This window comes from Crocodylus porosus, unplaced genomic scaffold (assembly GCF_001723895.1).
Source record: "Crocodylus porosus isolate Cpor-Errol unplaced genomic scaffold, CroPor_comp1, whole genome shotgun sequence".
In the NCBI taxonomy this organism is placed as follows: Eukaryota; Metazoa; Chordata; order Crocodylia; family Crocodylidae; genus Crocodylus; species Crocodylus porosus.
In genome coordinates, this window is record NW_017728931.1 from 105,158,597 (window position 1) to 105,168,788 (window position 10,192).

Here is a 10,192-nt window from a genome sequence, read left to right on the forward strand (position 1 = left end):
GCCTGGGGCCGTCTCGCGAAGGCGGAGGCAGCCGGCCGGGCGGCCTCTCGGGGCGTCCTGTGCTGTGGGGTCCCTGGCCTGACTTGTCTCGAGCGCAGAGGATCGTGAGACAACGGGAGGGGACCTGGACCCCGAACCACCTGCTTGTTGCCTTGTGAAAACCTCTCCAGAGCGGGGACCCCCCGAGCTGGTACTTGTTCCCTTGTGGAAAACTTCTGCCCTCCGGCCCTGTAACCCCCAAACCGCTTCACTCCTTCCTTTACAAAAGCTTCCTCTCCAGACCCGCAACCCTCAAACTGCTTCACTCCTTCCTTTGCAGAAACCGTCTCCTTTCCAGGGTTATTTGATACACTATTTAATGACAGTGCCGGAGGGATGTGGTAGCTCTGATGGTCTAGGGATGTGAGAGGCATGGATTATTTTTTTATTTTTTTGGAGGGGTGATTTTTTGTATTGGGCCAACTGCATGCTTGGAATAAAGTCAAACAAGCTTTTGAATGTAAGGCGTTCCTCATCCAGTCTGAAGCGGGAAGCTTATTCCAGCCATGCACTTGGTCCAGTAAAAGAGATCAACCTTCCCCTTCCCTTCCCCACAAAACATCCGTGCCTCACATTACTGAATCTTAATTTTCCAAGTCAGAATTTATAGGATGGATAAAAAGGGGCAGGGCAGGATTTTTAATGGAAACTGCATGCACACTTTACCATGGAGAAATGTTTAGATTTGTGGAATAAATCCTGTATGTGGAGAGCGAGGGCAGGAAGATGAACGGTAGGCAAGGTGGTAATCGTAGACCCATTACGCTCTCTGGGGCCAGCCAAGAGACATCATCAAAGCACACACACAAACTCAGAACAGTACATTTTGTTGGCTAGGTGTTCTCTCTTGTCTTGTGATGGGATAGCAGTGCTGGGCTGCCTAACTGGGATGGAGTTTTAAGGTAACATAACGTCCTTCAGGACAACATGCACAGGCACATCAGTTGCTTCAGATAATCCGATCTGACCCTTAGCTGCTCAGAGGAAATATTTATGCCTGCTAATACAAAGATAAAGTAGGGTGTTGATAACATCACATTACTAAAATTCTCTTGACATTTTAAAGGGAAGATGGGTTTCACTCTGTCTCAGTAAGTTGACCCTTCCTGTGATCATTTAAATTTTTATTAAAAATGGGCTCCAGTTGTCTGACTTACCAATTCTGCCATTTCTAACTCTCCCTCACTCAGAGTTGTTGGGGCTTTTGTATTTTCTATCAAAACTAGCTGTTTTAGTATCTACTTATTATTTATTATTTGTGCTGCAGAATTTCCTAGAAATCCCAGTCAAGACTCATGCATAGGCACCATAAAAAACATATATATATATATATATGCATCTTTTGTCAGTGAGTTTGTAACAGTAAGCTCAGTGGAGAAGAACATCCATCCCGTTACCCGCACATCTCTTAGATCACTGGTTCCCTATGTGGTGCCTGCATATGCCATGGTGCTGCAGAATTTCCTAGAAATCCCAGTCAAGACTCATGCATAGGCACCATAAAAAACATATATATATATATATATATGCATCTTTTGTCAGTGAGTTTGTAACAGTAAGCTCAGTGGAGAAGAACATCCATCCCGTTACCCGCACATCTCTTAGATCACTGGTTCCCTATGTGGTGCCTGCATATGCCATGGTGGCCCCCAAGATTTATTCAGATGCCCATGCAGGGTTGATCAGATTGATCTAAATACTTTACTATCTATTGATCTAAATACCTTAATATTCATATTGGCACCCGCTGCTTTTTCTTTTAAATTTGCATGTGCCTTTGTATGTGTGGTGAAAACTGTTAAAAACCCAGTTTAGGCCTTAGTTTTACAAATAATTACACAATAATAGTAAATACTGGAATACCTAATCCCTCTTCTATGTAAGTATATGCCCCCTTGAGACACAGTTCTAGGAGAAACATTTTAGTGGAAGCCCCTTGTTAAAATATTGGCAACCATCTCATTGACTGAATATGTACAAAAAAGATAACACACATGGAAACACTTTACAAACTACTGTAGCTTTTTTATCATCTTACAAATATTGCATTATTTTGCAGCCAGATCTACAGTAGATAATTCGTATACCTGGCTTTGCTGTTGGCTAGAACTTTAACGGCTTGGCTGGAAACTGAACAAACCTCTGACCATTGAAACGTGGCACCTTCTTTCATGCTATCCCATTTTGACTGATCTCGCCTTTTCCTCTGCAATCCACTGATTCTTTCTCACTCCCTGCATATTTCCATATACTTCCCAAAAGAGCCCTGGGGCATCTCCATTACTTTACTCCTTGGACTTCTGTCAGCCAGCAGCCATAACTGTGAACCTTCATTTTCCAAAATTCCATCCCTGTTGTTAATGGGACACATACCCAAAGAATCTTGCCTGCTGTTTTAGTAGAAAAAAAAGATCATTTATCTGGATTATTACATTATCTGTGCAGTAGTTGCTTCTGTTTGCTGCAGCCTAGAAATAGGAGTGAAAAGGACATGTATGATAGCCTTGATGATGGTACTGGCTGTAAGACTAGGTTACCACTGCAAAATGGATTTTTATCTTGGACAAAACCAACAAAGAATGGCTATTCCCACTACAGTCACCCAGGCAGGTAAAGTTCTCCCAACCAGAATTATCTGGATTGTCCAAGAGGTTATGAGACTTCTGAATGGCCCTAAGAAAAGTTATTCAAGTGACCGTTTTCCTGAAAGTTTTACCTCCCTCCCCTGCCAATTTCTTTTGAGCTCTGCCCTGAATTTATCACAGGTTCTCTTACGTTTTAGCATATATAGGCCACTACTAACAATTACTACAACTCTTCCAGTCCTTTCGAAGTTCTGACAGCTGTCCTCAAAGTCATCCAAATGTATTCCTTTATTATAGACAAGGTTCTTTGGTGTAAATCCAATACCTTTTATTAGATCAACTCAAATTGTTGGAAGAGTTCTTCTTAGCAAACTTTCAGGTACAAACACTCTTTGTCAGGCTGAGGAAGCATCTGCAGGTGGCTCTGTGCTCTTCCTGGATAGAGTGGTATAGTAGCCATAGGCCAGCACACTTGTTCATAAAAATGATGGTCACATAGGACCCAGACACTGAATAATATTAAAAGTGGCATGCAAACATATCACTGACCACATTTAATCATTTTTGGAGGCTAATATGATAAATGTCAGATTTAATAAATTGTCTTTTCATTATCCATTTCCTTGTCAGAAGATTTATCTTTAATGAAAAAGTGTGTATGTGAATACTTGCTATTAATCCTTTGCTATTAGTCCACTTAAATGATCAAAATGAAAGATAATATCCATGTGGAAACTTTAACAGAAGCATATTAGCATAGTTTTTGACCGACATGCTACTGTGCGGTGTTATTAGGCTACTGCGCACTGTAAGGCTGTGCGAAATTTTGCCGGCTATTTCATTTCGACGCTGTTTTGACTCGTTTCAAGCTCAAAACAATGAAACTGAAACAAAATGAAAGGCTTCAAAAAAGCCTCAAAACGAAATGAGGGCAGTTGAGTTTCGAAGCTGAAGCTGGCCTTGCTTGCATGGAAACAAAAAGTAAGGAGAGGGAGGGAGAAGAGGAGGGGAGGACTGCTCTGATATTGACTGTGTAGCTAATCAGTAACTGCAATCCTTCCCTGAGGTCCCTTCCAATTCCAGTGCTCTGGGGGAGGGATGGAAAAATGGCATAAAAAGCAGCATTGTTTGAACTGGCCTTCTTTCTGCCTTGGGGTCAGTTACTGAGCTGTGTCTTAAAGCAGCTCAGCAGTGTTAGACAACAAAGGCTATCCTTCATTTCTTACTTGCTAACCTAGAAAATGGGATTCATCAATACCTTTTTCTTTCTATACCCTTTTCATTTTATTATTATATTCATTCATTCCTTTAAATTTATTCCTCTCCACAAATTCTCTTTTTGTTTTCTTAATCTATTTTGATTGGGCATGGTGTGGGTGTGTGGGAGGGTGGGCGTTGCAGGGACCCTCCACACACTCCCCCCATGGCGCACAGCAAGTGCTTGTGGCCCACTCAGGCACTGCTGCCCAGCTGTGGGCATCTCCAGCCATTGCTGCACATGGTGGTGAGGACTGCAGCCACGCTGGCCTACCTCTGTCACGTGGGGCTCCGGGTGGCACATGTACAGCTCCTGGCACTCATGTGCCACCAGGGGAAGCCTCACACAATGGAGATGACTGCCTTATGTGCCCCTTGCTGTGCAGGTCCAGGGACTCTGCCAGAAGTGGAGGGGAGCCCCACCCCTTGTTTCCCAGGTACACACATGGTGTGTGGCTCTATTGCGCAGGGCTTCTCCCAGTGGTGCACCACACAGAGCCTCGAGCAATAAAGGCAGGCTGGCCTGGCTGCGCTCCTTGCCACCACATGTACTGATGGCTGGAGCCACACACTGCTGGGCAGCAGCGCCTATGTGGGCCCCAAGTGCCCTGAGTGTCCACTGCCTGCTGCTGCTGCTGCCACTGGTGGCAGAGGCTGTGTGCCATGGGGGGAGTGTGTTGGAGGCCCACCCTCCCTCACACCCCACAAACACTGCACACCCACACCCTGCTCCCACAACTCCTCCACATATATAGATGCAGACCCAAAATACCCTATTGCCCACACACAGCCACACTTCCCCACAACTCCCAAACGTACTTCCCACACTCCACCACCCCACAACCACCCTCCACACAATATACAAGAGTAAGAGTTTATTTTTATTATGCAATCTCCTCTATATACAGTACGCAAACACAAATCACGGCAAAAATATTTTTTGTAATAAAATTAAAATATGTTATAGTGTTTGACTTTTAGTGTATGATGTGTTTTTTTTTCTGGTTCCAAGATGGTAACCCTCCCTTCCCAAAAGGAATACTTCTTGGGGCAAGGGAGGGATGTCTGGTGACTAAGGTCAGGGGTTAGGGGCAGGATTTCCAGTCTCAAGCTGGTGAACAGGGGGCGGGGCAACTATCAAGGGGCAGAGCTACATCTACAGCCCTCATCAGCTCACCAAAACTCATTAAGTGGCCCTTCAGCAGAAATAATTGCCTGTCCCTGCTCCAGAGCTACTCCTGCCTGCCACAGCCAGCCCAGGCTCAGCCCAGGTCAGTGGCCATGTCTGGATTCCCCCTTCCTGCCTGGTCCTCTCTCCACCCCCACAGACCATTAGCCTGGGAACAGGCACAGGGATGGCGGACCCCTTTTGCTGCCACTGCTGTCCCACATTGGGCCCAGTCCCTGTGCAGCCTGACTGAAGCAGGCAGAAGTAGCTCTGAAGCTCCCCTCTTCCCCAGGACAGTGGGGACAGAAGCAGCAGCAGAAGGGGAGAAGGGGAAGGGAGGGAATGTGCCTCTGAGTAGGAAGGGGAAAGCACCAAGAATTTGTTTTACCTGCTTCGAATACTTTAAATGTCCCCAACAGCTGCTTCTGTGGGTTGTTGGCCCACCCTGGTGCAGGGGTGAGGGGGAAGGGAAGAAGGCAGAATCATTTCTCATATGCTTTCTAAACCTTGGGTTGCTTATTTAAAATGAACATGGGGGGATTTTCTGTACCTCTACTCATTCCATTTTTGCACAGCAGAAGATAACATTAATTTTGTTTCATAGATTTCATAGACATTAGCGCTGGAAGGGACCTCGGAAGATTATCGAGTCCAGCCCCCTGCCCAAAGGGCAGGAAGTCAGCTGGGGTCATAGGATCCCAGCAAGATAAGCATCCAATTTGCTCTTGAAGGTGTTCAATGTAGGCGCTTGAACCACCTCCGATGGCAGGCTGTTCCACACCTTGGGGGCTCGGACAGTAAAGAAATTCTTCCTTATGTCCAGCCTGAAACAGTCTCGTAGTAGTTTATGACCGTTCAACCTCGTCATTCCTTGGGGAGTGCTGGTGGTCACCCCTGATAAACTTATAGGTGGCCATCAGATCACCCCTGAGCCGGCACTTTTCCAGGCTGAATAGACCCATGGCTCTGAGCCTGTCGTCATAAGGTCTGTTTTCCTGACCTCTGATCATGCGCGTAGCTCTTCTCCACACTCTCTCAAGCTTCTCCACATCCTTTTTGAATTGTGGAGCCCAAAACTGGACGCAGTACTCCAGCTGCGGCCTCACCAAGGCCGAGTACAAGGGGAGAATGACATCCCGGGATTTGCTCGAGAAGCATCTATGGATGCAAGCCAGCGTTTTGGTGGCTTTACTAGCCACAGCATCGCATTGCAGGCTCATGTTCATCTTGTGGTCAATGATTTGATGTATTGAACCAAACTTTGTACAAATTAAGAATGAATAGGCTTGCTGTTTTGACCTTATAGTCTCTAAGGGACAAATTCAGGTCCTGTCTTCAGAGTCATGGAGGCTCCTATCTAGTCTGTGAGTGGTGCTGGAGTCTTGGTCTGTATGAAACCCCTCTTTACAGGTCAGAGGAACACACACCAGAAGATCAGTTGCCATAGGAAACCTGCTTTTCCCCCTTCTGCATCCTCCCTACAAGGAGTTATCCACCCAGCTGTTCTAGCTATTGGGCTTCAATAACCTTAGTGCTACAGTTCTACAACCACCTGTGGATTAGAGGAAAAGATACATTTTAACTTCAACTTCCATATAATGTTTTTTGAGAATCCAGAGGTTCTTGGAACTTAACGCTCAAATCCATGTTTATGATAGAAAAATAACTTATAGAACATTTAGCCGTCTGTGTTTGTGCTTCTGTATGGAAAAAGGAATAGATTTAACAAATATGGCAGCATGCTATCTGTGGAAAAAATGAAGGTAAACATATTAATGTCTTCCTTAAGACATTATGTTTAACAAAATTATGCATATAGTGTTTATCTGACTGCAAGGCAATGAGGATGAGTGAGTAGGAAACAAGACCATCATTAATCTTGTTGCACTTCAAAATTTGAGTAAACACAAGCAATCTGTATTTTTGAAGATGTCTTATTAAATGGGCTAAGAAATTCACATATGCATTTCTAGACCAATGATTTTCAGCATGGCCCCCATGGGTGCCTTGAGAGGCTTTCAAAGTTGCCCCAGGGTGCCACACTATTAGGTGTGCAAGTGTGATTTACCAAATAAACCCAGAGATTTCAAACAGGAATCCATAGCGTTAAAAGCATTCTGACCTGTGGGAGGACCTTTCTGAGTTCTTCACAACAAAAAAGTTGCTTTATTATTTTTCAGTAGCCAAAAACTGGTGAAAGCAAAGAGCTGGCATTTTCTGAGGGGTGTCTTCAGTCTAAATAGGTTGAGAACCCCTGTGTAAAAGAATGTTAATGCAGGCAACCAAGCTATTTTAATTGGTATATTTGTAGCCACCTTATCATTACTTCCAGTTCACTAGTCTCCCCATTATTATAAATACATGGTATAGGATGACGCATACAAATGACATCTATGTTTTATGCAGGTGCCCATTATTCATTCCTGCTTGTCAATAAATTCAAAACAACCTGAATGAGGTGGAAAAAGTTGTTAGGGCTTTTGTATTTTTACCAAAACTAGCTGTTTTAGTGTCTACTTATTATTTATTATTTGCACTACAGAAATTTTTAGCAATCTTTGCTAAGATTAGTGCCTAGGCACCATAAAACATACATATAAGAACCTGTGCCTTTGCCTATGAGCTTGTAATAGTAAGCTCACTGGAGAAAAATATCCATAGTAATCTTCCTATTAAAATGTTAAAAATCTTCCCGTGTATTTGTAACTAAATAACTTTTGGTACTATGCACTAAATCCAAAATAGGAGAATATAGTCCACTCATTTCTTTTTGTCCTTTCCTTTCCCGCAAAAAAACAAAACCCTAAAGTGGCAAATAAATTCACACAAGTTTAGAATATTTTGGAACTATCATGACCACCTCTATTTTAACAATATAATTCATAAAACTCTGTGTATTTTAAATTGAAAGAAAAAAACCCCTCTGTCTCAAACCCTAGATCTCACCTACCAATTTTGAGCTGATGCAAGAACATTTTGGAGGGATTTTAGAAGATGGCCAGAACTTGACTTATAATGGAAACTCAGCTGGAACATTAAGTATGCAATATTTGCTGTCATTCATACCATACCCTTTGAGCTGACTTGCTCAATGACATTCTGTGACCACATCGGAATAAAAGACAATATTAAATTTCCTAATTTGGAATATATTTAAATTAATTCTGGTAAAATAAGCAGTTGTTGGGAGACTAGAATAAAGAAACACAGACACAAAGGTTTTCTACAAAAAAACCCCAACTTTGCTACTGCTATATTGCTTATTTCCCAGAAACTGTGGCAGTGAGACAAATAGGAGGTGAGAAGAGAACAAGTTTGTCAGCATTTGCAACTGATTACTGTGAGAATAAGTTTGTGTGGTATTGGTTTAAGAGAAGTTTTTGTTCAACAGACTTCCTAGAAGCTAAGTCATTTTTATATGGTGTGCTATGGGGTCACTTGCTCAAAACTTGTGAAAAAGGATTAGTATGATTCTTAGCTGGCACTTGGTGGTCCTTTTTCAGAAAGCTTCAGAAAAGGAAAGAAAAGAATCTTGATTTTAAAATATAGGGAGAAAACAGAAGAAAGCCAGAGAGGAGCAGAATATGGGAGTGAGAATGTGAAGTGAAGTAAGGGGTACAGCCTCTTCATCATATCGCCAATCCAACCTTTCTATACGGTCTGTTCCCAGTATTTTGCACAGGCCACTGCTTCTGGTGTTGGTGTTGCCAGATCTTGTGAGGTGCATTGTGATGCCACAGGGCATCTCAGGAGATAGATGATGCATTGTTTGCTTCTTCTGACAAACACATTGGTCACTTGCAGAGGCCCCATGATTTCATGAGGAAATTGCATCTTCCGAGACCCACTCTCAGTCTGTTCAGGCTCTACTATGTATGCCGTTTGTAGCTATAGCCAGATGCTAACTCCTCACTGAGGGTAATTCCTCGCTGACTCCATTCAATTCCTTGCTGACTCCATTCAAGGGCATAGCCATGCATATATTCAAAACAGTAACAAAAAGCCTAGCTTCCCATATGGTTAGGGCAATCCAGTTTTTATGAATAGCAGCACAAGATAACGATACTGATGGCTTCAAAACCAGCAACCTTCGACTTACCCACCCAAATGACAAAGTACCCATTTGAGTTGGGAAATTTGGCAGCTACCCCCTTCTCCTCCCCGCCCCCCACTCCCCAAATGCTGCCTAATACCCAAACCCCAAGACATTTGCAACAGGCTGGGGCCAGATCATGCACCCTTTCCTACCCATGCAGCTGGATGAGGCCAGGCCATGCTCCTCCCTTGCAACTATATGGGGCTGGGCCATGCCTCCTCCCCAGCTGTGAGGCCAGGCTGGGGCTGGACCACACCCCTTTCTCCCACAAGGCTGGGCCATGCCCTCTCCCTCTCTACCGCAGGGCCAAGCTGGAGCCGGGATACCCCCTGCCCCACTCTGTGTGGTTGGATGGAGTTCTGCCGTGACCATCCCATGCCAAATCGGGACCATCAGCTGGATCCAACCTGCAGTTGGCCTGAGCACTGCCCATCAAAAAGGTTGAGCACCGCTGGAGCAACGCATGCCAATTTCATGGCTAATGGCACAAAAGGAAATAATGCAACTGGCAACATATCTGGCCTCCTTTGGCTCCTAAGCCAGAATGACCAGGTACACATTATATGTATGACCCATTTGAGTCATATGGAGGTAGCACTCAGACCGAGTCCAGATCAAGCCTTAAACTGATTCTTCTAAAGCAAGAGTGAGACATGTTCATTGTTCTGCTACCATGATGCAACTACAGTAGTGGGTAATAGCATCAAAAGAACATATAGGAGCTAAACATTTAGGTTGCAAAATAGAAGCGTGTCTCCCAGCAGATATTTAGCAAGGACTGAGAACTGGTAAACTTAGTATTTATAGCAGAGGTAAGTCACTGGAAGGCACTAAAAAGAACAACAAAAGTATATCTATACATATAGATGGATGAGTAATATATGTTAGATGTATTTTTGGCATTCTATTCTATTACATTAAAACTAAAATTCCCATTGTATAAGCTACAGATTCATTTGGAATCCACTACACAATGCAGTTACCAATACTATGTTATTTGTATGAGTTCGTATACACACATATTTGTGTGTGTGTGTGTGTGTGTGT